Below are 26,269 nucleotides of genomic sequence, written 5' to 3'. Positions count from 1 at the left end.
AACTTAAACCGCTCCACAGGGCGTGTTTGCACACATGTGAACTCAGGCCCCACCCCCTCCCTACACCACTGTGCAAAAGCGCCCCATGGTGCGTTTTAAGTTGGGGAATTCAGTCCCTTTGAATCCTGGGGGCCCCTGGGGTCCAACTAGCCCACCAGGTACCTCCAGTAAGTGCCACAAGCTGCTTTGCAGAGAGGTGTAAAAAGGGGCGTGGCCAGGAGCACCTCTCTGCAACGCAGCCCTGAGGCGCTTACTGGAGGTACCTGGTAGGCTAGTTGGCCCCCAGGGACCCCCAGTATTGAAGGGGAATTAATTCCCCAATTTAAAACGCGCCACAGGGCGCGTTTGCAGAGTGTGTTTTTGTGAGGGGGTGGGGCCTAGGGACGAACACGTCTTTTAAAAGAAAAAATTGAAAGGGGGGCTGTGTGGCCCCCCTTCCTCTTACTTTTTTTGGGCCCTGGGGACCCCATCCCCCAGGGCCTGACCCCCAAATATATATTTTTTCATTTTTCTTATGGGAAGGGGGCCGCGTGGCCCTTCTTCCGTGGCTAATTCCAGGCCCCGGGGACCCCCTCCCCTAGGGCATGGCCAATTCATTTAATTTTTTTATGGAGGGGGCTGCATAGCCCCCCTCCTGAGGCCACTTCAAGGCCCCGGGGACCCCATCCCCGGGACCGGCCTGTTTTTTAAAAATATATTTTTATTTTTTAATGGGAAGGGGGGCCACATGGCCCCCCTCCCGGGCCACTGGTAGCCCCAGGGACCCCATCCCCTGGGGCTGGCCCTCACCATTGGGGACCGTGGGGGGTCCCCAATACCCCCACGGTACCGCCGGCTCCCTGTCTCCTGCAGGAGCTGGCATTGCTTTTCCATATGGGGAGCAGCTAAAATGCTGCTCCCCATATGGAAAAGCAATTTGCTTTGCTTCATTGAAGCAAGTGCAGGTTTCCCTGCTCTCGCTTCAATGAAGCAAAGCAGTTTGCAATGACAGGGTGGGAGCTGCGAGGCTCCCGCCCTGCCATTTCAAACAGCATTGTCCAGGGAGTGGGCACCCCAGGACACTGCAGGAGCCGGCCCTGGGGGTAGCGGTCTCCAGGGCCTAGACAAGGCTGCAGTAGGGGGGCCACGCGGCCGCCTCCCACATTTTTCAGAAGCCCTAAGGGGTGGCAGTCCCTGGGACTGGTGGGGCCTCAGAGCCCCCCCTTTCCAAATGTTTTTAAGCCCCAGGGGGTGGCGGTCCCCGGAGCTGGGGGGCCTGAGAGCCCCCACCCATTTCAAAGAACCCCCGGGGGTGGCGGTCCCCGGGGCTGTGGGGGCCTCAGAACCCCCAGCTAATGTTTTAAAGCCCCTGGGGTGGCGGTCCCAGGGGCTGGGGGGGCCTGAGAGCTTGATAATATACCCTTATGAATATCCATAGAAGTCCAGGTTCTGGTGTTAACCTGGGCTTCTATGGGAATTCACAAGGGCATATTATCAAGCCCATTATCACCGCTTTAGTGGCAGTTTCCTGCCAATAAAGCGGCGATAATGTATCGCCCTTTCTTGATAATATGGCCCTTAATTCTGCCGCCTATCATTATTTAAGTAGTGCGCCACGTGCTGTTTCCTCCCCATACACTGCATCCTGGTGCGTTTGTTTAATTTGCCAACCACCACGTGGCCGCTCCTACAGCAGTGTGCTGCGTGCTGTTCAAGTGAATGCGATGTAGATTTTCTCGTGTAAATAGTGCGTCACGTGCCCCATGCATTACAAAGGTAATGTTTTCAGCAATAGTGTATTTTAGCACGATTTCCAGCTGTTAAACCTCAAATAGTGTGCCTTAGTAGGCGATGTTTCTAGGCAAACCACTTAGGGCTATATTATCAAGAAAGGGCGATACATTATCAGCAGGAAACTGCCGCTAAAGCAGCGATAATGGGCTTGATAATATGCCCTTGTGAATTCCCATAGAAGCCCAGGTTCTTGTGTTAACCTGGGCTTCTATGGGAATTCACAAGGGCATATTATCAAGCCCATTATCACCGCTTTAGTGGCAGTTTCCTGCCAATAAAGCGGCGATAATGTATCGCCCTTTCTTGATAATATGGCCCTTAATTCTGCCGCCTATCATTATTTAAGTAGTGCGCCACGTGCTGTTTCCTCCCCATACACTGCATCCTGGTGCGTTTGTTTAATTTGCCAACCACCACGTGGCCGCTCCTACAGCAGTGTGCTGCGTGCTGTTCAAGTGAATGCGATGTAGATTTTCTCGTGTAAATAGTGCGTCACGTGCCCCATGCATTACAAAGGTAATGTTTTCAGCAATAGTGTATTTTAGCACGATTTCCAGCTGTTAAACCTCAAATAGTGTGCCTTAGTAGGCGATGTTTCTAGGCAAACCACTTAGGGCTATATTATCAAGAAAGGGCGATACATTATCAGCAGGAAACTGCCGCTAAAGCAGCGATAATGGGCTTGATAATATGCCCTTGTGAATTCCCATAGAAGCCCAGGTTCTTGTGTTAACACAGAACCTGGGTGCTTGGCAAATTAAACAAACGCACCAGGATTAAGTGATTTGCCCAGAAACAAAAGTTACGAAGTCAACTTTAACGATATAAAAAAGCAGGAAAGCGTGCTTAAAAACAACATTGTCAAATCGAACATAAATTTGCATTTACGCGGTATTTAAAAATTGTTCAGAAAATTAATTTCATTACTCTTAAAAAAAGTGCTCACCTACGAAGAAGTGGATAAGAACACTCTCAATAGCTGTGACTGCGGAATAGAAAAAGTTCAAGTAGGTTGGCAGCTTATAAATGCTTTGCAGAAGGATGATTGGTTGAGCATGATGTCACTGGGTGGGGGAGCTGTGATTGAGCATGTTGTAATTGAGCATGCACGAATTAAATGAAATTAGTTAGGGGTACATAGCCAGACGGGGGGACGTATTGTGCGCATGCATAACATTAACACGCATGCGCTACCACAAACATGCGTGCTACGGGGTACATACATAGATGGAGTTCGGATGTCCCCGTGGTCTTGAAGTTGCTTCAGGAGGGGGGCTCCTCCATAAAATAGTAATATATAATTAGCCATGCCCCGGGGGCTGGGACCCCGGTGTCCGGAATTGGGCATGGGAGGGGGGCCACTCGGCCCACTTCCGATAAAAAAAATGTATATGTATACTCCGCTTATTGGCATCGTACCATAAGCGCACCCTTCCGATCACGCGCTGAAGGCTAATTGGCTGTCAAGTGGTTGTTAACATTCGAAACTAGAAACTGTTCACAGCCATTTTATGTCTCGGTACAAGGGAGGCTGAAGAAGCGTGTGAAATGTGTGTTTAAAACATGAAAAGGGGGAGGGTAGACACACCCTGATCCTCTAGGTCACTTCAGGGGGTCCCACAAGGTGTCCTAGGGCCCCTATTGTTTTGGGGGGGAAAAATTGCGGGGTGCACGTATGATCTGCGCATTCTAGCGATATTTTTTTTTAAAAAGACGTGTGCTTCCACGCATCTTTGGTAATTTGCATTCTTTCAACTGTTTAGAGGAGCTGCAGCAGTGCTGGATCCAGGATCCACCACTGAGTAAGAAAAGGTAACAATAACACTATTTACCTGCTAAGTGAATTTCTACCCATAGGATAATAGTGATGTACTTTTTAAGACAGTTAAAGAAAATTATTAAAATATTAACCTCAGATAATCTCTTGTCGTAATATTTATATTAAATATATGTGAATACGTTTTTCAACATTGAAAAAATCGCGTCTGATAAGCATATGATGACACGCGCCACTCCTTGTCCGTCACGTCGCGTTATACTTACATCTCCCGTATGCGCAAGGCGTCGCGCATAAGTCGCATAGCAACCGCGTGGGAAAAGTTGTACCCGTTGAACACCCTACACGGATCCTAGACAGCGATCCTAAAATGACAGACACTTTTCGCGCAGTAAATGAGCAGGTTGTTCGTAGGGTGCGCAACTGCTAAACAAAAGAAAAAATAATGAAAATAATGTAAGTATATTATAAGCAATATAAAATAATGAAAACAAAAATATTTTTATGTAAAAAAATTAGTAAAAAAAATGTGTCATGTAGTTTAAAAAATAACATCTAAAAATAAAAAGTTTAAAAAAAATGTAGTTAGAGAATATAAAAAAAATATTTACAAATTAGCATTTAAAAAACCTTTGAAATTCACTGAAAAAACCATAGGTTTCAGACATGTTATAGTTAGGAATTAGCATTTAAAAAACCTGTGAAATTCACTGAAAAAACCATAGGATTCAGATAAGTTATAGTTAGGAATTAGCATTTAAAAAACCTTAGAAATTCACAGAAAAAAAGAAAGGTTTTAGAGGTGTTATAGTTAGCTACACATTTCACTTGTATAAAACCATTGAAATTCCCCTGTTATAGTTAGATGTACTAAGTATAACTCACGCGCCGCAATCCACTGATGATGATCTCACATGGTACATCATTCATGACATGGTCAGTGACATCACTGATAACATCTCAAATGACATCACTGATGACATCACTGATGACATCATCCATGTGAAAGCTGATACATCAGATCATACAGTAGCATAATCTTTTAACACACATTATAAAATAGGAAGTACCATATTTGAAACCATTCACATGCCAGTACAAATTTCTAAAAACCCACTCAGTGATTCCTACATCTACACACATCTAAACACTTAGCTATAGATTCACTCATGCATGCTAACAAAGATCAATAGAACACTTTTAAATATACTTATATACCTACATCAACATTACACACCAGCACATATCCTATTCCTTTATGCAGACATCCTACTCACTTATGCAAACAATTGATCATACTTATATTTACTAAGCTAATCACTTACACAATCACCACTTTATTTATTCATATAGATAGTAACTCATACTTAGGGGCACATTACGATGGAGGATTTTCCGCATCCTCCGGGCCGGCGGAAGCCAATGTCGGCCCAGCGGATGAGGAAAATCCTCTGCGGACCCACCAAAGACCCACCGCCACATTAGGATGGCTGGTGGGTCCTGGTTTCAGTCCGCTACTTTTCCGCCGCGGTTGGCTTACAACCGCGGCGGAAAAGGCCTAATATGGTGGCGGTGTCTGAGAGACACCGCCAGCCATATTAGGATGTCTGGAGTTCAATGCCTTTACACGGCGGCATTTCCGCCGTGCAAAGGCATACGGATTCTTGTTTGGGGGCCCGTTGCGGGCCCCCAGGGGTGAAGGGGGGTGGGGGCAGGACATGTGGGGGTACCTATGGTACCCCCCTGCATTTGCGTGCACAGAGCGGCAGGCACCGCGCGGTGCCTGCCGCTTTGTGCATGCAAATGCACAGCTTTCATTTTTAACATTACGGCTGGTGCTGCTTCAAGCAGCACCCGCCGCAATGTTAAAAATAGAGTATTTGAGTGCCAGGGTGGCGGTCACATCCTAATTGCACAGGAGGGAACGCCGCAGCACATGCGGACGTTCCCTCCTACTCAGGGCTCGCGGACGGACGCGATCGTAATGGGCACCTTAGTTTGTTATGAAATCAGTATTACAAGTATACAGTTATCCATACATCAATCATACAATCACTGAGTCTTATGTATACTTATTTATATACAATAACTGTCACATACACTTCCTTTAATATTTTTGGTTTGTCGGACATATATCATTGAGAAATATATTTACTCATCACCACACCCATAAAGAGATTCACTCACCCAAACAACTGTTTCCACATACAGTCTTAACCTCATATACTTACTAAATCAACTATTTACACATCTTTTCACAGTCACACACGTCCCACCCAACCACACACACATTCATTCACTATCCCATACAAATATTCATTTAACTAATTAATAAATAATGTAGACTTTCACATAGGTAGTAACCAACTTATGTAGTAGTTTATACAACAAGAGATAGAGTAATGCAGGTATTCATACAGTTTAATCACTATCCCATATATTTAGTGAGACACTTAAAATTCCTCAGTTAGACAGTCAAACACATTGGTACTAAAGCCTCCATTCACACACTTATACATCCACTCAGTATTCATGGCAGACTGCTATATATATATATAATACATATTTAAATAACGAACCAAACCACTTTCACTGGGTGATGTCATCAGTGATGTCATCAGTGATGTCATTTGAGATGTCAACTAACTATAACGGGGGAATTTCAATGGTTTTATATGAGTGAAATGTGTAGCTAACTATAACACCCCTAAAACCTATGTTTTTTTAGTGAATTTATAAGGTTTTTTAAATGCTAATTCCAAACTATAACTTTTCTGAAACCTATGTTTTTTTCAGTGAATATATATATATTATTGGGGTCCAAGACTGATCTAGCCAGGCTCCTCAAGTCACTAGACAGTAATGATGTCAACCTAAGATTCACCAGCAAACAGGATCAGGGTATGATGGACTTTTTAGATGTTTGTGTCAGGATTGAGGATGGGACAATAAATACCAGCTTACATAGAAAACCCAGGGCAGGGAATAGCGTTTTACACGCTAAGAGCCACCATCCCACAGGCCTCAAGTGGAGCATTCCGTTTGGGGAAATTCTGAGCGCAAAGCACAATTGCAATTCCCAGGCAGCCTTTGTAAAAGAACAATACTCAATGATAAAAAGATTTAAAGCAAGGGGCTATACTGAACAGGTACTGGTAGCTGCAAAAGAGAAAGCGGCAGCTAGGGACAGAGGAGAACTCCTGATCAAAAAAACAGGAAAGGTGACGGATAGTGATGGTAATAACGTCAGGATGATCACTACATTCAGTGTGGAGACAGGCACAAAACGTGAAACTCTTAACCAACACTGGCATATTGTGAGAAATAACCCTATTATAGGCAGCACTGTCAGCGCTCAGCCACAGATCACATACAGGAAGGCCCGCTTTCTCAAGGACATGCTTGTTAGGAGTTACTTGGGGGCCCACAAGAAACAGACCTAGATACAGAGACAAAAGGGTTTTTTCAAGTGTGGTAAATGTAAGGCCTTCGCGACCAGTAAAAATGTGAAGTCATATCCCTTACCCACGGGAAAAACAGAGCCCATAAAGAAATTCATGAATTGCAATACCGATTATTGTGTGTATGTAATTGTGCGCCCATGCAGTAAATTTTATGTAGGCAGCACAATTTTTCCTATCAAGAAACGCATCCTTGAACACATGAGGGCAATCAAAAATGTTGATGTAAATTACTCAACTGTGCGACACTGGCTGCGATGTAAATTGTTTCTCATTTTTTGGCATTGACAGAGTACCTGCAAGCCCCAGAGGGGGTGACAGAGTGAAACAGCTGAGAATCCTGGAGTCACCATATATCGTCCACCTAGAATCCAAGAGCCCCTTTGGTCTGAATGAAGATGAAGAGTTGCACGTCCACATCGGATGAATACTCAATTCACACTACCGCTCCGTCCCACCTTTTTACTTATGACTTTCTGCTGCTGTGATCACTGATTTCTGTGTATGTGCTGTAAACATGGGAGAGGGCTCTCCACCCAGATGTGACAGCCAAGGCATTAGAAATTTCACACGTAAGCATAGTACATATATTTACAGGATCCCCCTGGGATATGGTAGCAGTTTCACTTACTCCCCAATCCACTTGGATGAGAAACCGGAGTTATGATAAACCCGTAGCCAGCTACGAATACCCGCAGGATCCTATATCCTTAGCTCACCCAGGTTGTTTTTTTGCTTTTTTGAATTTTAATTTTTTGCACATCACACCTCCACCCACCACTGTTTTTTCAGGGATTTTTTTTTACCTCACTATCCTTAGGTTTGTAAATAGTTTGATTAGGAGTCACTCATGCGAAATCTCAACATTGTACATATGAGGTGTTCCAATGTCACTGTGTACGAGATGAGAACTTTTCTTTCTTAGAATGCCAATAAGGACCGCTGAGGAATTCATGAAACTGTATCAATCATGTAATCAGATAATTTTTTTAATGTATGATTTTTCCTGGGTATGATCTTAATTAATTAATTTAACACTTAGACTGAATGTGCATTATTGCTTTGCCAATGGCCACTTGGCCTTTATTGCAATTCGGAAACTCCCCCCAAAAAACTCAGCATTAGGCCACTTGGCCAGAGTTTTTGCTTTTTTGGCTTTTTTTTGGCTTTTTTGGTTTGTGTTGGTTTAATAATATTATTTTACACTTGATTGTTTTTGCAGGAATTAATTTCCTGAAAAAATCTTATAATAATTAATTTCCATTGCCATTGAGAATGTATGCATTTTTTAACATGTAATTATGCAATTTATGCCTTTTGGAAATCCTTTAATTATGCTTTCTTCACGATGACTGAAGTAAACTAGCATGAACCATGTTAAACATACAGAACGCTGGAGGTAAACAACAGTCTTTTTTCCAGTTCCATTAATGTTTCCCCAGTATGTGGTCCTTGGTTGGTTTCAATCACTGTGCACAATATAATGGTGGAACTGTTTGTTTGGACCGCTTGGCCGAAACACGTCGCCACAAATACAAATCTGGAAACAAGGACCCTGGTGTGCGAGTCTTCATTGTCTTGGTGGATTTACCGGGGGAATTTTCATGAAAAAAAAATAAATATATATATATATATATATATATATCCTTCCAAAATGCCCCGCAAACCAAGCCTGAACCTTGAAGGGCGGTCGGTGCTATCAGTGCGAGGCTTCTGTTAAAACATTCAAACAAACCCTCCTTCTCACATGAAAAGAGGCGCACCAACACTGGTTAGGTTCCAATTCACGTAGTTTTATAGTGAAACAAGACGAAGGTAAGAGGCTTCCAAGTCCCAACGTTTCTGCTCTGGGCGAGCCTTGATCACGGGAGGCAGTCTCTGATTTCAACAGAACCCACGTGGTTTCCCTTCTTATCAGTGTGGGCCGTATTCTCATGCAGAGTGCGCACAGGGAAAAGTATTATCAAAGGTGAAAAGCGCCGTCTTTTTCATAATGTGAATGATATGCTGCGCAAACCCCTTCTTTATTGATTTCCCTGAGCGCAGAATTGCCAGGTAAGCCTCAGACACAGTTCTTTTTTCAATTTCACTATTACATTTGAAAAGTCACTCCAACCTGCAATACCGGAGAAACTCCTTCTGCTCCCAACTCGCCAACACACTGAGAAATCATTCCCAGGGGGGCGTGCAGGTCAGGCTCCAACACATAAATCCTGCCAAAATGCCCCGCAGACCAAGCCTGAACCTTGAAGGGCGGTCGGTGCTATCAGTGCGAGGCTTCTGTTAAAACATCCAAACAAACCCTCCTTCTCACATGAAAGGAGGCGCACCGACACTGGTTAGGTACCAATTCACGTAGTTTTATTTTGAAACAACACAAAGGTAAGAGGCTTCCAAGTCCCAACGTTTCTGCTCTGGGCGAGCCTTGAGTATATATATACTGCAACAACCTTTTTAACTTTAAAAAAGGTACTCCGGACACTCCAGGATGCTTAATTCAGTTTTTATTTGCAACAAAGAGTCACAAATCGACGCGTTTCGCCATAAGGCTTGGTCATGGTGAAGTTTGCACACATATGCTTCCGTATACATGGACAAAATCATTACAGTCGAAATAGGACTGGCGTGATTCAGGGAACACTTACATATGGTCGCCATTTTGTAGTAGCTACCTCATTTGTACTATCGTAGATGTTTTTGCTGTACATTGTTAATACTTAGTCAGCAACTGAAGTTAATGTTTGTACATTACTACAATTCTCGTACTTTGCTGATGGAGCAAAATAAACTGATAAATTTACAGAAGTACTGAATTAATACAAAGGCTTGCATGAATTATCCAAAAAACCAAAAAAACAGACAGTCTCGCCCCAGTGGGCTCCTTAGTTAACATTCTACACAATTGTGCCCCAGTGGGCCAAAATGCATTTTGTACACCACTGTCAATGTGCAAATCCACATACTATTGCTCCATAGTCCATAAAAATATCTGTTGGTAGCTTTGAAACAATTTTTGAAGATACATTCATCAGTTCAGTGACCCCAGAATCTAGTCCTAACAACAAAAAAATAAGAAGAAACAAGTGCTCTGAATACAAGTGCAAAAACGAAAAAGGATTACAAAATGTACATTACAGTTAAAAGCGGTTATTACAAATATTTACAGGAAATTCATGCTGTGGCCTCGAATCGTTGAGTACATATAGTCTTCCAGGTTAATCTACTGAACTCATCTGTTTAGTACTCACAACTGAGCCCGAGTATAGTCTCAATCCGCACAAAATCAGCCTAAATGAACTGCCAATTCCTCACTGGAATTCAAGCCTGTGGGCATTTGTGTCTCAAAATCTATTATATATTTAGATTCTAAAACTCTTAATTGATGCTCCCTGTCGCCTCCACGTTTTTGCAGCTTAACTGCATCTAGAATAACAAAGGCCAGCAATTTGTCATTTTGACCATTAGATGTTTTGAAGTGGTGGGCTACTGGATATTGTTCATTATTATTTCGTATTGCCTGTTTATGTTCTAAAACTCATTTTAGCGTTCTTTTTTGTGCTCCCAATGTAATATTTCTTACATGGGCAAATTAAACAATAAACGCAGAATTCTGTGTTACAGTCATAGTTACCCCTAATGTGGAAGTCCCTATCACTATTTGGCACTTTGATTTAAAACATTTTTTTGCTGTATGTACATGCTTTACAGCGCATACAACATGCAAAACCTGAATTCCTAGTTAGCTGTTCTTTCTGTTTATACATTATCTGATTGTAGCTGAGCTCATCTTTGAGAGACAAACCCCGTCTGAAGGTTATTTGGGGGCTTCATGTAGGCATTTATCCAAAGTGGGATTAGTTTTTACCATATGCCAGTTACAATTGAAAATCTTGCGAACTTGAAATGTCTGATTGGAATATGTCGTTATAAATCTAATCTGGGAGTCTGTCTCATTAGATTTAATTTTAGGGTTTTAAAGCGATGTTCTATCCAGTAAATCAACTTTGCTTGCAGCTCTTTTAATCACTTTTTGTGCATATCCTCTTTCTTTGAATCTGTCACACATAATGGTTTTTTCTTTCTCAAATTCATCTTGTGTGCTGCTATTCCTCTTTGCACGAATGAGTTCCCCATAGGGTATACTCTGAATAAGACTAAAAGGATGTGCACTCGATACGAAGAGTAGACTGTTCCCCGCAGTCTCTTTTCTGTGGAGTTTGGTCACAAGATGATTATTTTGTACCATCACTTCCACATCTAGAAACACTATAGTGCTGTCACTTATTTGAGATGTTAGTTCGATATTTAAATCATTAGCATTCAAAGCTTGAATAAAATCCTCTACACTTTTTCGGTCTCCTCGCCAAATCAGAAATATATCGTCAATGAATCTTGACCACAAAATGACATGTTCGCTGTACTCTTCAAAGCAACTGAACACTTGCTCCTCCCACCAACCCATGAATAGGTTGGCATAACTGGGGGCGAAGCAAGTGCCCATTGCAGTCCCTTGTAACTGTTTGTACAGCTTGTCTTCAAAGAAAAAATAGTTATTAGATAGACAATAGGCAATCATATCCAAAAGCATTTCAGTATGCATTAACAGTGAGATTGATCTTGCTCTCAAGAAGTGTCTGATAGCATTGATACCCAAGTTGTGTTTAATAGAGGTATATAAACTGGTCACATCCAGTGTGATAAGCAAGACATCCTGCTCCCACTGCAAACTCTCAATCATATTCAGAAAATGCATGGTATCTCTCGAATATGCTGGCAGTGCCATAACAAAAGGTTTAAGGAAAAAATCAATATACTTCGAAGTCATTTCCAGTTTAGAACCCATAGATGAAACTATTGGCCTTCCGGGGGATTACTCGGGTTCTTATGTAGTTTCGGTAGGAGATACAATACTGGTGTTTTAGCATATTTGCAACTCAGACTACCGTACTCTTCCCAAGTTAGTAAACCCTTGTCTTTCCAATCACAAAGCATTTCATCATATTGCAAATTGGATATCTCAATCTCTCTAGTATTGACCTCTTGATAACAAGATGGGTCAGATAGCTGACGTATACCTTCTGCGATGTATTCCTGTGTACCCCACACCACTACGTTCCCCCCTTGTCCGATTGTCTAATGACAATGGAGGGATCCCTGTTCAATTCATTGATTGCATCAATTTATTTCTGTGTGAGGTTACGTCTAGCTAGCTTATCTTTCATGTAACGTACCTTTTTCAATTCTTTGACCACACTTTTCCCAAAAACATCCAATGCCTCACAGTGTATCATCGGTATAAACTTAGATTTAGGTCTAAACCCACTAGAACCGGCATTGTCAACTGTGATGTCTAAGCTGCAAAGATTAAGAAAAGGGCCTTCATGGTGTTCAATATTTTCATCTAACTCAGCTAGTGTTTGCAGAGTTGTACCATCAGAAATATTAATAGAAGCATGATTGTCAAACACACTGTCACTCTTAGGCTCATATGGATGCAAATGAAACCATTTTTTCAGCTTCAATTTATGTAGGAAATGAAAAACGTCAATACGAGTTTGCACATAGTCCATATTTCTAGTTGGACAAAAGGACAACCCCAATGATAACAAGTAAGTCTCAATATCTATTAAGTCACGTTTTGAAAGATTTATGACTGTCATTTCATTCCCTTTTTGGCTCGTGTTACCATCGGTGTGACTGCGGTCGAATCGTTTTTTCCGCCTTCCCCTTGCTTTCTTGTTCCTTTTATTCCTCTGGTTTTGCCTCAATGCCCTCATCCTCGGCCTCCCCGAAAATGCTGCTCAATATTTTGTGGACTTTTTTGATTCTGTTTAGCCTTATTAATGAGCTGGAATTGGTTCAGGAAATTGTTTCGACCTATATTGCTTGATGGCACACGTTGGCTCAATCTATCAACTGACACATCAGAAGCATTACTGTCCGATACATCACTCTCTTCCGGTAGTGCCATGTTCTCAGTAATTGCTGATGTGGTCTCTCCAGATTTTTTGGTACTGCCCGGATTGCTGTCCATGAATAAATGATCATATTTCTTGTGGAACGTCAAGGTTCTTCCAGATTGATAATCTTTAAAATCTCTAATACATTTCCATTGTTTTTTCATAGTAATTTCGTCGTCTAATTTGAGTAGACGAGTTTGTAGTTTTTCCATGAAAGAGTCCAACTTCTCTTTAGAGATCAATTTTAGTAGTTCTCCGATGGTTGCTTCTATCTCTTCAAAAATCTTGGATCTATCCTTTAATGCATATTTAATTAATATGCGTATCATCACCATCGAACATTCTTTAGAGTTGCCGGTCCATTCATCCAGCATCTCTGGATCTGGTGCTTCATATGTTGGAATAGTAGATTCGGAGGCCTCCCGGGACACGTCCTACATCTATATATTTTTGAAGAGATTCAGCCTCCCACCACTTCGATAGTTCTCTTTTGTGAAGTTTTTCCAATTTGTCAAATAATGATTGTATAAGCACTTCGTTGCTCATTAGCGCCTGTTCATTTCCCACTGGAACCACATTACTGGCACCATCCACAGTGTGCGTGAAAAATAAACGATTAGAAACTTCCTTCCTTGTGGCTTCCAAAATTGTGGCCATTGTTGCTTGATATGTTGTGTTTTGTGCGCTGTCACTTCAGCGCGATCCCTGCATCATGGTTTGGTTTGAAAATCCTCAATACGGATTCGCAAATCCAATCCGCTCCCCGGGCTTAATCAAATTGTGTGCAGCCACCCTTAGCGTACTTTCTCAGCCGTACAACTGCAGGTAATTATGGAACAGTATATAAATCCACTGACTTGTTTCACGTTTTAAGGAACAAAAACAATGTCCAGGCCACTGATTTCAATAAAGCGCGTTCATTCAATAACGCTCCACTCGACGCGTTTCGAAGGTCACGCCTTCTTTCTCACAAGCGCGAGCGTATGTGTGTGGCACATTTAAATACATGTCACATGATTTTCACCACAGTGTAAACATAGAAAGCAGACTAGCTGTAGTCCTGATATTGCGGAGCTAGAAAACAGCATTCTTACGGCATTGAAAAAAACATTGAATTAATGGTTGATTAGCAATGTAAACAGTGGGGGATACTTTAACAGTTTCTAATGGCGTTTCTCATAATAAGGGACATATTACAAAAACAAATTCAAAACACTACATCGCATTAACTTGAACAGCACGTGGCACACTGCTGCGGGAGCGGCCACTTGGCGCTTGGTAAATTAAACAAACGCAGCAGGATTAAGTGATTTGCACAGAACAAAGGATAGCAAATCAAGTTTAACGTTATTAAAAAATATGGAGATCATGCTAAAATACAAGTTTGACCAATCGATTACATGTGCAGTGTATGGGGAGGAAACAGCACGTGGCGCACTACTTAAATAATGATAGGCGGCAGAATTAAGGGCCATATTATCAAGAAAGGGCGATACATTATCGCCACTTTTATCAGCAGGAAACTGCCGCTAAAGCAGCGATAATGGGCTTGATAATATGCCCTTGTGAATTCCCATAGAAGCCTAGGTTCTTGTGTTAACACAGAACCTGGGTGCTTGGCAAATTAAACGAACGCACCAGGATTAAGTGATTTGCCCAGAAACAAAGGTTACGAAGTCAACTTTAACGATATAAAAAAGCAGGAAAGCTTGCTTAAAAACAACATTGTCAAATCAAACATAAATTTGCATTCACGCGGTATTTAAACATTGTTCGGATTATTTAATTTAATTACTCTTAAAAAAAGTGCTCACCTACGAAGAAGTGGATACGCACACTCTCAAAAGCTGTGACTGCGGAATAGGAAAAGTTCAAGAAGGTTGGCAGCTTATAAATGCTTTGCAGAAGACGTGGACTTCTGCGCGTCTTTGGTAATTTGCATTCTTTCAACTGTTTAGAGGAGATGCAGCAGTGCTGGATCCAGGATCCACCACTGAGTAAGAAAAGGTAACAATAACACTATTTACCTGCTAAGTGAATTTCCACCCATAGGATAACAGTGATGTACTTTTTAAGAAAGTTAAAGTAAATTATTAAAATAATAACCTCAGATAAACTCTTGTCTTAATATTCATATTAAATATATATGAATACGTTTTTCAACATTGAAAAAATCGCGGAAGTTCCGCACGCACACCGCGTCTGATATGCATATGACATCACGCGCCACCGTGCGTCCGTCACGTCGCGTTATACGTACATCTCACGTATGCGCAAGGCGTTGCGCACAAGCCGCGTGGGAAAAGTTGTACCCGTCGCACACCCTACGCGGATCCTAGACAGCGATCCTAAAATGGCGGACACGTTTCACGCAGTAAATGAGCAGGGTGTTCGTAGGGTGCGTAACTGCAAAAAAAAAGAAAAAAATAATAAAATAATTTAAGTATATTATAAACAATATAAAATAATGAAAAAATATATTTTTATGTAAAAAAAATGTGTAATGTAATTTAAAAAATAACATCTAAAAATAAAAAGATTTAAAAAATGTAGTTAGAAAATAAAAAAAAAATATTTACAAATTAGCATTTAAAAAACCTTTGAAATTCACTAAAAAAAACATAGGTTTCAAATAAGTTATAGTTAGGAATTAGCAGTTAAAAAACTTAGAAATTCACCGAAAAAAACATAGGTTTTAGGGGTGTTATAGTTAGCTACACATTTCACTCATATAAAACCATTGAAATTCCCCTGTTATAGTTAGTTGTACTAACTATAACAAACACACGCGCAATCTACTGCTGATGATGTCACATATTACACCATTCATGACATGGTCAGTGACATCACTGATGACATCACTGATGACATCTCAAATGACATTACTGATGACATCATCTGTGTGACAAGCTGATACATCTGATCATACAGTAGCATAATCTTTTAACAAACATTATAAAATATGAAGTACCATATTTGAAACCATTCACACACCAGTACAAGTTTCTAAAAACCCACTCAGTGATTCCTACATCTACACACATCTAAACACTTACCTATAGATTCACTCATACATGCTAACAAAGATCAATAGAACACTATTAAATATACTTATATACCCATATCAATATTACACACCAGCACATATCATATTCCTTTATGCAGACATCCTACTCACTTATGCAAACAATTGATCATACTTATATTTACTAAGCTACTCACTTACACAAACACCACTTTATGTATTCATATAGATAGTAACATACTTAGTCTGTTATAAAATCAGTATTACTAGTATACAGTTATCCATACATCAATCATACAATCACTGAGTATTATGTATACTTATTTATATACAATAACTGCCACATACACTGCCTTTTATATTTTCAGTTTGTTGGACATATATCATTGAGAAATATATTTACTCATCACCACACCCATAAAGAGATTTACTCACCCAAACAACTGTTTCTGCATACAGTCTTAACCTCATATACTTACTAAATCAACTATTTACACATCTTTCCACAGTCACACACGTCCCACCAAACCACACACACATTCATTCACTATCCCATACAAATACTCATTTTACATATATGTATATATATATATATATCACTCAATAACCAGATTCCCAAACAGTGAAGTGGACCACAAGAAAGCTTCTTAAGGAAAACACAAGGTTTATTGACAACCTGCTCGTGACATCAAAACTGGTTGCAGCCTCTGAAAATGTTTAGAGCCAAACGCGTTTCGGGATCACCATCTCCCTTCTTCGGTGGCATATAGTGAAAGCAAACGATCTCGCTATGTTTAAATAGTTCGGAAACACGCCTGCCCCTGGGCGGGGGCGTGGCCGTAACTACGGCCTTTTGGGCGTTGTAGTCCATTCAGTATTTCCCAAGTGGGTGAGCGAGTTCCATTGCCAATCAACACTGTTCATGTCCCATGTGGGTTGAGGGAGCCTCCAGCTCGTCTGGCACGCAGCTTTGTAGTTGCCAACTGTGTTTGTGTGAGCGCGCACTGGAATAGCGCTCACACAGCTTTTCTCCATGCGCAGGACTCCGGGTGGAGCTGCAGGCCGCAGGTGAATGCGGTGGTCCTCTTCGCGACCGGGACGGCTGCTAACATCACTCAATAACCAGATTCCCAAACAGTGAAGTGGACCACAAGAAAGCTTCTTAAGGAAAACACGAGGTTTATTGACAACCTGCTCGTGACATCAAAACTGGTTGCAGCCTCTGAAAATGTTTAGAGCCAAACGCGTTTCGGGATCACCATCTCCCTTCTTCGGTGGCATATAGTGAAAGCAAACGATCTCGCTATGTTTAACTAGTTCGGAAACACGCCTGCCCCTGGGCGGGGGCGTGGCCGTAACTACGGCCTTTTGGGCGTTGTAGTCCATTCAGTATTTCCCAAGTGGGTGAGCGAGTTCCATTGCCAATCAACACTGTTCATGTCCCATGTGGGTTGAGGTAGCCTCCAGCTCATCTGGCACGCAGCTTTGTAGTTGCCAACTGTGTTTGTGTGAGCGCGCACTGGAATAGCGCTCACACAGCTTTTCTCCATGCGCAGGACTCCGGGTGGAGCTGCAGGCCGCAGGTGAATGCGGGGGTCCTCTTCGCGACCGGGACGGCCGCTAACATCACTCAATAACCAGATTCCCAAACAGTGAAGTGGACCACAAGAAAGCTTCTTAAGGAAAACACGAGGTTTATTGACAACCTGCTCGTGACATCAAAACTGGTTGCAGCCTCTGAAAATGTTTAGAGCCAAACGCGTTTCGGGATCACCATCTCCCTTCTTCGGTGGCATATAGTGAAAGCAAACGATCTCGCTATGTTTAAATAGTTCGGAAACACGCCTGCCCCTGGGCGGGGGCGTGGCCGTAACTACGGCCTTTTGGGCGTTGTAGTCCATTCAGTATTTCCCAAGTGGGTGAGCGAGTTCCATTGCCAATCAACACTGTTCATGTCCCATGTGGGTTGAGGGAGCCTCCAGCTCGTCTGGCACGCAGCTTTGTAGTTGCCAACTGTGTTTGTGTGAGCGCGCACTGGAATAGCGCTCACACAGCTTTTCTCCATGCGCAGGACTCCGGGTGGAGCTGCAGGCCGCAGGTGAATGCGGGGGTCCTCCTCGCGACCGGGACGGCCGCTAACATCACTCAATAACCAGATTCCCAAACAGTGAAGTGGACCACAAGAAAGCTTCTTAAGGAAAACACGAGGTTTATTGACAACCTGCTCGTGACATCAAAACTGGTTGCAGCCTCTGAAAATGTTTAGAGCCAAACGCGTTTCGGGATCACCATCTCCCTTCTTCGGTGGCATATAGTGAAAGCAAACGATCTCGCTATGTTTAAATAGTTCGGAAACACGCCTGCCCCTGGGCGGGGGCGTGGCCGTAACTACGGCCTTTTGGGCGTTGTAGTCCATTCAGTATTTCCCAAGTGGGTGAGCGAGTTCCATTGCCAATCAACACTGTTCATGTCCCATGTGGGTTGAGGGAGCCTCCAGCTCGTCTGGCACGCAGCTTTGTAGTTGCCAACTGTGTTTGTGTGAGCGCGCACTGGAATAGCGCTCACACAGCTTTTCTCCATGCGCAGGACTCCGGGTGGAGCTGCAGGCCGCAGGTGAATGCGGGGGTCCTCTTCGCGACCGGGACGGCCGCTAACATCACTCAATAACCAGATTCCCAAACAGTGAAGTGGACCACAAGAAAGCTTCTTAAGGAAAACACGAGGTTTATTGACAACCTGCTCGTGACATCAAAACTGGTTGCAGCCTCTGAAAATGTTTAGAGCCAAACGCGTTTCGGGATCACCATCTCCCTTCTTCGGTGGCATATAGTGAAAGCAAACGATCTCGCTATGTTTAAATAGTTCGGAAACACGCCTGCCCCTGGGCGGGGGCGTGGCCGTAACTACGGCCTTTTGGGCGTTGTAGTCCATTCAGTATTTCCCAAGTGGGTGAGCGAGTTCCATTGCCAATCAACACTGTTCATGTCCCATGTGGGTTGAGGGAGCCTCCAGCTCGTCTGGCACGCAGCTTTGTAGTTGCCAACTGTGTTTGTGTGAGCGCGCACTGGAATAGCGCTCACACAGCTTTTCTCCATGCGCAGGACTCCGGGTGGAGCTGCAGGCCGCAGGTGAATGCGGGGGTCCTCTTCGCGACCGGGACGGCCGCTAACATCACTCAATAACCAGATTCCCAAACAGTGAAGTGGACCACAAGAAAGCTTCTTAAGGAAAACACGAGGTTTATTGACAACCTGCTCGTGACATCAAAACTGGTTGCAGCCTCTGAAAATGTTTAGAGCCAAACGCGTTTCGGGATCACCATCTCCCTTCTTCGGTGGCATATAGTGAAAGCAAACGATCTCGCTATGTTTAAATAGTTCGGAAACACGCCTGCCCCTGGGCGGGGGCGTGGCCGTAACTACGGCCTTTTGGGCGTTGTAGTCCATTCAGTATTTCCCAAGTGGGTGAGCGAGTTCCATTGCCAATCAACACTGTTCATGTCCCATGTGGGTTGAGGGAGCCTCCAGCTCGTCTGGCACGCAGCTTTGTAGTTGCCAACTGTGTTTGTGTGAGCGCGCACTGGAATAGCGCTCACACAGCTTTTCTCCATGCGCAGGACTCCGGGTGGAGCTGCAGGCCGCAGGTGAATGCGGGGGTCCTCTTCGCGACCGGGACGGCCGCTAACATCACTCAATAACCAGATTCCCAAACAGTGAAGTGGACCACAAGAAAGCTTCTTAAGGAAAACACGAGGTTTATTGACAACCTGCTCGTGACATCAAAACTGGTTGCAGCCTCTGAAAATGTTTAGAGCCAAACGCGTTTCGGGATCACCATCTCCCTTCTTCGGTGGCATATAGTGAAAGCAAACAATCTCGCTATGTTTAAATAGTTCGGAAACACGCCTGCCCCTGGGCGGGGGCGTGGCCGTAACTACGGCCTTTTGGGCGTTGTAGTCCATTCAGTATTTCCCAAGTGGGTGAGCGAGTTCCATTGCCAATCAACACTGTTCATGTCCCATGTGGGTTGAGGGAGCCTCCAGCTCGTCTGGCACGCAGCTTTGTAGTTGCCAACTGTGTTTGTGTGAGCGCGCACTGGAATAGCGCTCACACAGCTTTTCTCCATGCGCAGGACTCCGGGTGGAGCTGCAGGCCGCAGGTGAATGCGGGGGTCCTCCTCGCGACCGGGACGGCCGCTAACATCACTCAATAACCAGATTCCCAAACAGTGAAGTGGACCACAAGAAAGCTTCTTAAGGAAAACACGAGGTTTATTGACAACCTGCTCGTGACATCAAAACTGGTTGCAGCCTCTGAAAATGTTTAGAGCCAAACGCGTTTCGGGATCACCATCTCCCTTCTTCGGTGGCATATAGTGAAAGCAAACGATCTCGCTATGTTTAAATAGTTCGGAAACACGCCTGCCCCTGGGCGGGGGCGTGGCCGTAACTACGGCCTTTTGGGCGTTGTAGTCCATTCAGTATTTCCCAAGTGGGTGAGCGAGTTCCATTGCCAATCAACACTGTTCATGTCCCATGTGGGTTGAGGGAGCCTCCAGCTCGTCTGGCACGCAGCTTTGTAGTTGCCAACTGTGTTTGTGTGAGCGCGCACTGGAATAGCGCTCACACAGCTTTTCTCCATGCGCAGGACTCCGGGTGGAGCTGCAGGCCGCAGGTGAATGCGGGGGTCCTCTTCGCGACCGGGACGGCCGCTAACATCACTCAATAACCAGATTCCCAAACAGTGAAGTGGACCACAAGAAAGCTTCTTAAGGAAAACACGAGGTTTATTGACAACCTGCTCGTGACATCAAAACTGGTTGCAGCCTCTGAAAATGTTTAGAGCCAAACGCGTTTCGGGATCACCATCTCCCTTCTTCGGTGGCATATAGTGAAAGCAAACGATCTCGCTATGTTTAAATAGTTCGGAAACACGCCTGCCCCTGGGCGGGGGCGTGGCCGTAACTACGGCCTTTTGGGCGTTGTAGTCCATTCAGTATTTCCCAAGTGGGTGAGCGAGTTCCATTGCCAATCAACACTGTTCATGTCCCATGTGGGTTGAGGGAGCCTCCAGCTCGTCTGGCACGCAGCTTTGTAGTTGCCAACTGTGTTTGTGTGAGCGCGCACTGGAATAGCGCTCACACAGCTTTTCTCCATGCGCAGGACTCCGGGTGGAGCTGCAGGCCGCAGGTGAATGCGGGGGTCCTCTTCGCGACCGGGACGGCCGCTAACATCACTCAATAACCAGATTCCCAAACAGTGAAGTGGACCACAAGAAAGCTTCTTAAGGAAAACACGAGGTTTATTGACAACCTGCTCGTGACATCAAAACTGGTTGCAGCCTCTGAAAATGTTTAGAGCCAAACGCGTTTCGGGATCACCATCTCCCTTCTTCGGTGGCATATAGTGAAAGCAAACAATCTCGCTATGTTTAAATAGTTCGGAAACACGCCTGCCCCTGGGCGGGGGCGTGGCCGTAACTACGGCCTTTTGGGCGTTGTAGTCCATTCAGTATTTCCCAAGTGGGTGAGCGAGTTCCATTGCCAATCAACACTGTTCATGTCCCATGTGGGTTGAGGGAGCCTCCAGCTCGTCTGGCACGCAGCTTTGTAGTTGCCAACTGTGTTTGTGTGAGCGCGCACTGGAATAGCGCTCACACAGCTTTTCTCCATGCGCAGGACTCCGGGTGGAGCTGCAGGCCGCAGGTGAATGCGGGGGTCCTCCTCGCGACCGGGACGGCCGCTAACATCACTCAATAACCAGATTCCCAAACAGTGAAGTGGACCACAAGAAAGCTTCTTAAGGAAAACACGAGGTTTATTGACAACCTGCTCGTGACATCAAAACTGGTTGCAGCCTCTGAAAATGTTTAGAGCCAAACGCGTTTCGGGATCACCATCTCCCTTCTTCGGTGGCATATAGTGAAAGCAAACGATCTCGCTATGTTTAAATAGTTCGGAAACACGCCTGCCCCTGGGCGGGGGCGTGGCCGTAACTACGGCCTTTTGGGCGTTGTAGTCCATTCAGTATTTCCCAAGTGGGTGAGCGAGTTCCATTGCCAATCAACACTGTTCATGTCCCATGTGGGTTGAGGGAGCCTCCAGCTCGTCTGGCACGCAGCTTTGTAGTTGCCAACTGTGTTTGTGTGAGCGCGCACTGGAATAGCGCTCACACAGCTTTTCTCCATGCGCAGGACTCCGGGTGGAGCTGCAGGCCGCAGGTGAATGCGGGGGTCCTCCTCGCGACCGGGACGGCCGCTAACATCACTCAATAACCAGATTCCCAAACAGTGAAGTGGACCACAAGAAAGCTTCTTAAGGAAAACACGAGGTTTATTGACAACCTGCTCGTGACATCAAAACTGGTTGCAGCCTCTGAAAATGTTTAGAGCCAAACGCGTTTCGGGATCACCATCTCCCTTCTTCGGTGGCATATAGTGAAAGCAAACGATCTCGCTATGTTTAAATAGTTCGGAAACACGCCTGCCCCTGGGCGGGGGCGTGGCCGTAACTACGGCCTTTTGGGCGTTGTAGTCCATTCAGTATTTCCCAAGTGGGTGAGCGAGTTCCATTGCCAATCAACACTGTTCATGTCCCATGTGGGTTGAGGGAGCCTCCAGCTCGTCTGGCACGCAGCTTTGTAGTTGCCAACTGTGTTTGTGTGAGCGCGGACTGGAATAGCGCTCACACAGCTTTTCTCCATGCGCAGGACTCCGGGTGGAGCTGCAAGCCGCAGGTGAATGCGGGGGTCCTCTTCGCGACCGGGACGGCCGCTAACATCACTCAATAACCAGATTCCCAAACAGTGAAGTGGACCACAAGAAAGCTTCTTAAGGAAAACACGAGGTTTATTGACAACCTGCTCGTGACATCAAAACTGGTTGCAGCCTCTGAAAATGTTTAGAGCCAAACGCGTTTCGGGATCACCATCTCCCTTCTTCGGTGGCATATAGTGAAAGCAAACGATCTCGCTATGTTTAAATAGTTCGGAAACACGCCTGCCCCTGGGCGGGGGCGTGGCCGTAACTACGGCCTTTTGGGCGTTGTAGTCCATTCAGTATTTCCCAAGTGGGTGAGCGAGTTCCATTGCCAATCAACACTGTTCATGTCCCATGTGGGTTGAGGGAGCCTCCAGCTCGTCTGGCACGCAGCTTTGTAGTTGCCAACTGTGTTTGTGTGAGCGCGCACTGGAATAGCGCTCACACAGCTTTTCTCCATGCGCAGGACTCCGGGTGGAGCTGCAGGCCGCAGGTGAATGCGGGGGTCCTCTTCGCGACCGGGACGGCCGCTAACATCACTCAATAACCAGATTCCCAAACAGTGAAGTGGACCACAAGAAAGCTTCTTAAGGAAAACACGAGGTTTATTGACAACCTGCTCGTGACATCAAAACTGGTTGCAGCCTCTGAAAATGTTTAGAGCCAAACGCGTTTCGGGATCACCATCTCCCTTCTTCGGTGGCATATAGTGAAAGCAAACGATCTCGCTATGTTTAAATAGTTCGGAAACACGCCTGCCCCTGGGCGGGGGCGTGGCCGTAACTACGGCCTTTTGGGCGTTGTAGTCCATTCAGTATTTCCCAAGTGGGTGAGCGAGTTCCATTGCCAATCAACACTGTTCATGTCCCATGTGGGTTGAGGGAGCCTCCAGCTCGTCTGGCACGCAGCTTTGTAGTTGCCAACTGTGTTTGTGTGAGCGCGCACTGGAATAGCGCTCACACAGCTTTTCTCCATGCGCAGGACTCCGGGTGGAGCTGCAGGCCGCAGGTGAATGCGGGGGTCCTCTTCGCGACCGGGACGGCCGCTAACATCACTCAATAACCAGATTCCCAAACAGTGAAGTGGACCACAAGAAAGCTTCTTAAGGAAAACACGAGGTTTATTGACAACCTGCTCGTGACATCAAAACTGGTTGCAGCCTCTGAAAATGTTTAGAGCCAAACGCGTTTCGGGATCACCATCTCCCTTCTTCGGTGGCATATAGTGAAAGCAAACGATCTCGCTATGTTTAAATAGTTCGGAAACACGCCTGCCCCTGGGCGGGGGCGTGGCCGTAACTACGGCCTTTTGGGCGTTGTAGTCCATTCAGTATTTCCCAAGTGGGTGAGCGAGTTCCATTGCCAATCAACACTGTTCATGTCCCATGTGGGTTGAGGGAGCCTCCAGCTCGTCTGGCACGCAGCTTTGTAGTTGCCAACTGTGTTTGTGTGAGCGCGCACTGGAATAGCGCTCACACAGCTTTCCTCCATGCGCAGGACTCCGGGTGGAGCTGCAGGCCGCAGGTGAATGCGGGGGTCCTCTTCGCGACCGGGACGGCCGCTAACATCACTCAATAACCAGATTCCCAAACAGTGAAGTGGACCACAAGAAAGCTTCTTAAGGAAAACACGAGGTTTGTTGACAACCTGCTCGTGACATCAAAACTGGTTGCAGCCTCTGAAAATGTTTAGAGCCAAACGCGTTTCGGGATCACCATCTCCCTTCTTCGGTGGCATATAGTGAAAGCAAACGATCTCGCTATGTTTAAATAGTTCGGAAACACGCCTGCCCCTGGGCGGGGGCGTGGCCGTAACTACGGCCTTTTGGGCGTTGTAGTCCATTCAGTATTTCCCAAGTGGGTGAGCGAGTTCCATTGCCAATCAACACTGTTCATGTCCCATGTGGGTTGAGGGAGCCTCCAGCTCGTCTGGCACGCAGCTTTGTAGTTGCCAACTGTGTTTGTGTGAGCGCGCACTGGAATAGCGCTCACACAGCTTTTCTCCATGCGCAGGACTCCGGGTGGAGCTGCAGGCCGCAGGTGAATGCGGGGGTCCTCTTCGCGACCGGGACGGCCGCTAACATCACTCAATAACCAGATTCCCAAACAGTGAAGTGGACCACAAGAAAGCTTCTTAAGGAAAACACGAGGTTTATTGACAACCTGCTCGTGACATCAAAACTGGTTGCAGCCTCTGAAAATGTTTAGAGCCAAACGCGTTTCGGGATCACCAGCTCCCTTCTTCGGTGGCATATAGTGAAAGCAAACGATCTCGCTATGTTTAAATAGTTCGGAAACACGCCTGCCCCTGGGCGGGGGCGTGGCCGTAACTACGGCCTTTTGGGCGTTGTAGTCCATTCAGTATTTCCCAAGTGGGTGAGCGAGTTCCATTGCCAATCAACACTGTTCATGTCCCATGTGGGTTGAGGGAGCCTCCAGCTCGTCTGGCACGCAGCTTTGTAGTTGCCAACTGTGTTTGTGTGAGCGCGCACTGGAATAGCGCTCACACAGCTTTTCTCCATGCGCAGGACTCCGGGTGGAGCTGCAGGCCGCAGGTGAATGCGGGGGTCCTCTTCGCGACCGGGACGGCCGCTAACATCACTCAATAACCAGATTCCCAAACAGTGAAGTGGACCACAAGAAAGCTTCTTAAGGAAAACACGAGGTTTATTGACAACCTGCTCGTGACATCAAAACTGGTTGCAGCCTCTGAAAATGTTTAGAGCCAAACGCGTTTCGGGATCACCATCTCCCTTCTTCGGTGGCATATAGTGAAAGCAAACGATCTCGCTATGTTTAAATAGTTCGGAAACACGCCTGCCCCTGGGCGGGGGCGTGGCCGTAACTACGGCCTTTTGGGCGTTGTAGTCCATTCAGTATTTCCCAAGTGGGTGAGCGAGTTCCATTGCCAATCAACACTGTTCATGTCCCATGTGGGTTGAGGGAGCCTCCAGCTCGTCTGGCACGCAGCTTTGTAGTTGCCAACTGTGTTTGTGTGAGCGCGCACTGGAATAGCGCTCACACAGCTTTTCTCCATGCGCAGGACTCCGGGTGGAGCTGCAGGCCGCAGGTGAATGCGGGGGTCCTCTTCGCGACCGGGACGGCCGCTAACATCACTCAATAACCAGATTCCCAAACAGTGAAGTGGACCACAAGAAAGCTTCTTAAGGAAAACACGAGGTTTATTGACAACCTGCTCGTGACATCAAAACTGGTTGCAGCCTCTGAAAATGTTTAGAGCCAAACGCGTTTCGGGATCACCATCTCCCTTCTTCGGTGGCATATAGCGAAAGCAAACGATCTCGCTATGTTTAAATAGTTCGGAAACACGCCTGCCCCTGGGCGGGGGCGTGGCCGTAACTACGGCCTTTTGGGCGTTGTAGTCCATTCAGTATTTCCCAAGTGGGTGAGCGAGTTCCATTGCCAATCAACACTGTTCATGTCCCATGTGGGTTGAGGGAGCCTCCAGCTCGTCTGGCACGCAGCTTTGTAGTTGCCAACTGTGTTTGTGTGAGCGCGC

This window comes from Lissotriton helveticus, chromosome 5_1 (assembly GCF_964261635.1).
Source record: "Lissotriton helveticus chromosome 5_1, aLisHel1.1, whole genome shotgun sequence".
Classification (NCBI taxonomy): domain Eukaryota; kingdom Metazoa; phylum Chordata; class Amphibia; order Caudata; family Salamandridae; genus Lissotriton; species Lissotriton helveticus.
This window is presented reverse-complemented; position numbering follows the sequence as displayed.